Raw genomic sequence first — 3,771 nt, forward strand, 5'->3', positions numbered from 1 at the left:
ATCTAATTACAAATTGTACCTCGATTTTTATATACAAATACAATATTACCCTTTAAAAATAAAATTTAATTACTAATCTTTCTCTTATACCAAAACCGAACAAACGCCAAAGGTTTATAGCTTCCATTCTCTCTCCCTCTTATCCTTCTTCTTCTTTTTTTTTTTTTTATTTCTTCTTGGTTCAGTTCCAAGGGAGAACGAAGGGCAATGATGATGATTAATTAAAGTAGTGATGAGTTGTCAAAAAATGGGGTAGGGTGTCGCATTATAAGTCTCCTGAGTCAGCGATTCAAAGTTATAAATATCCTAAACAGATAATTATAAAAACTGGATATATTAAAACACAAGTAATAATATATGTGAGTTACTAATATAAATGACATTAGTAACATAATAATAAAAGATATACGGTGAAATATTAGCAAAAATAAGTTCTCCCTCCCTTTTAAGAATGTATGGCCTCCCTACTCAAGCTACAGGCCGAAAAGCAACTTGAAACAAGTCACTTGGACCATGGGCTATCATAAAAAATAAAAGCCTAATCCATATTTTAAAAATCACTTTTCCACAGCATCTGAAACGCTTCTCTTCCTCAGCACGCAGCAGCAATTATTCAATTAGCAAAGATCACTTCTTCAGTTTTTCTCTCTTTTCTCAAATAGAAAAACAAAACGTCGTTTCATATTTTCATTATCACTATAAGATAGCAAGTATCATTCCATCTTTAAATATAATAATTATATAATTACAATGTTAACCTAACATATATTGTTTTTATTTTTTTATTTTATTATTAATTATTTATGACATTAATATTATTGATTTGTAAAAATTAAAATTAACTGAGTTGAGCTAAATTGTATGATATTTATCTATGTAAAATTTTCAATTATAAAAATTTAGTTGAATTATGAATAAAATGAAAATAATAGACACTTTTTTAAAAGACTAATCAGAAGAGTGAAGATGTTTTTAATATTGTTACATTAACACTAACATCTTCGATATTTGAAGGATCAAACTCAAACATGAATACTTTAACTCCTCAACAAAATAGTTCAAAATCAAAATGCTTACGGCTTATTTCTGAACAAATGAAAGTATGTCATTTAGTAAGAGATCCAAAAATTCGACTAATGATTTGAAAGTTTCTTCTAAGTAAAAGAGATGAACTTCGTCGAGCTTATCTTAAAACTGGACCAAATCAACCAATACTTAATAATTATCAATTTTCAAGTGATACAAATCATCGTTGTCATTTTCAAGCTTTTTAGTTTGAATTATATCTTTCATAGTTAAAGTATTCTATTAAAGATGATGATGTATATTATTTACCATGCTACCTATTCACTAAGAAATCTTCAATCAACACAAGTTTAAATACATTCATTGAAAATGGCTTTAGGAATGGGAAGAAGGTAAACAATGAAAAAAATTGTCCTCTTTTAATTTACATTGGCAAAGGTCCCAATTCGTTCCATCACAAAGCAACAAAATCATGTGATGATTTGATTAAGCAATCACAACATATTGATACACTTATAAAATGACAAACATTAGAGGAAATTGAAAATAATCGACATAAACTTGGAGCATTTATTGATTGTAATAGATGGTTGACTTTTCAAGGTTGCGCTTATAAAGACCATGATGAAAGCTCGAGTTCAGATAATCGAGGTAACTTTATTAAATCGTCTTACAATAGCAGTGTTCAAAAGCTTGTTTTGGTAAATGGTCCTAGATTTGCTAAATATATTTCAAATTATGTTAAAAAAGAAATTCTACATGTTCTTACTACAATGGTAAGAAACTCAATTAGAAAAAATATTGGAGATGCCAAAATTTGTATCATTATTGATGAAACTTGTGGATGAATCTAAAAAAGAGCAAATGGCTATTGTTTTGAGATTTGTTGATATAGATGGTCTCGTTCGACGCTTCTTTGATCTTATACATGTTAGTGATACTAGTGCCTTGACTTTGAAAAAAGAATTGGTGTTTGTGTTTTCTATTTATAATTTCTAAATTAAAAACATTCGAGGTATGTGGTACAATGGTGCTAGCAATATGAGAGGAGAATGGAATAGTTTAGAAGTTTTATTTTTCAATAATTGCCGACAAATATATTATGTCCATTGTTTTGCTCATAGATTGTAGTTATCACTGGTGGCCGCTTCAAGGAAAATATTTTAAATTCATGAATTTTTTACACAATTAACTATTATTGTCAATATTATTGGTTCATCTTGCAAACAACATAATCAACTACAAGAAGCTCAAAAAATTAAAAATGTAAAATTGATTGTCAATGATGAGCTAAAAACAGGTTAAAGTACAAATCAAGTGAGCACTTTGCAAAGAGATGTAGATAAATTAAAAGATGGAGTTCTCACTTTCATTCTATTTGTAACTTGATAAGAATGTTTGCAGCTACTCAAATCGTTCTTAATAACATTATTGATGATGGTACAACTTTTGCTCAAAGAGGCGAGGCTTACGATGTCAACAAAGTGCTATCCTTGTTTGAATTTGTTTTTTCGTTACATTTGATGAAGAAAATCATGTGCTATTTGTAACTTGATAAGAATGTTTGCAGCTACTCAAACCGTTCTTAATAACATTATTGATGATGGTACAACTTTTGCTCAAAGAGGCGAGGCTTACGATGTCAACAAAGTGCTATCCTCGTTTGAATTTGTTTTTTCGTTACATTTGATGAAGGAAATCATGTGGATTACTAATATTTTGTGCCAAGCATTACAACAAAAATTTTAAGATATTTTGAATGCAATGTATGTTGTTTCCACATCAAAATTACTTCTTCAAAAATTGAGAGATAATGGTTGGTGCAATTTACTTGAGACTGTTAAGAAATTTTATGAGAAGCATGAAATTAGCATTCCTGATATTAGTACACAATACATGGTTGGAAGAGGTCAATCTCATCCACCAAAGATAACAGTTAAGCATCATTATCGAGTAGATGTGTTTTTTACCGCAATTAACTCTCAAATACAAGAGTTAAATAGTAAATTCAATGAGACCATGGAGTTTTTGACTTTAAGTACTGCTTTAGATCCTAAAGACAAATTTAAGTTGTTGAATATTCAGATTTTTATCTTTCAGATTTTTCTAATCATAAAAGGATTCTTTTAAACACTTAATTGCAATATTATATATTTGATATTCCGAATCATTTAAAGATGTTGGAACACTTTTTGAATTATGTCAAAGATTAAAAGAAACAGAAAAATCAAGAACTTATCATTTGGTTGATAGATTGATTCGCAAAGTCTTGACTCTTCCAGTATCTACAACAACAACAGAAATAGCTTTCTCGACAATGAAAATTGTTAAAACAAAGTTTCAGAGTAAAATAGTAGATGAATTTCTTACAGATAATTTAGTCATTTACATTGAGAAAAAAATTACAACTACTTTCAATACAGATTCAATAATAGATGGCTTTGAATCGAACCTGGGTGATCTATCTATGACTAGGATGAAGCTTGGGTGAAATTAAGTGGAGGTTCGAACCGACTGATGTTGAAAAATCAGCGGATGAGTTGTGGTTAGGGGTGAAATGTCACTTGAACCCAGAATGAACTTCTATGAAATAGTTTTACGGGATTCACCCAATTGTCTTGATCGTGGGATATCATTGAAACATAAGAATTAGTAGGAAAAATCATTAAACTCAAATATCTATGTAAGTTGCAAATTTTAATTCATTTCAATTTTAATAATAATATTATTAATTTTTTCTTCACA

The sequence above is a fragment of the Arachis ipaensis genome, chromosome B06, assembly GCF_000816755.2.
Source record: "Arachis ipaensis cultivar K30076 chromosome B06, Araip1.1, whole genome shotgun sequence".
Taxonomy (NCBI): domain Eukaryota; kingdom Viridiplantae; phylum Streptophyta; class Magnoliopsida; order Fabales; family Fabaceae; genus Arachis; species Arachis ipaensis.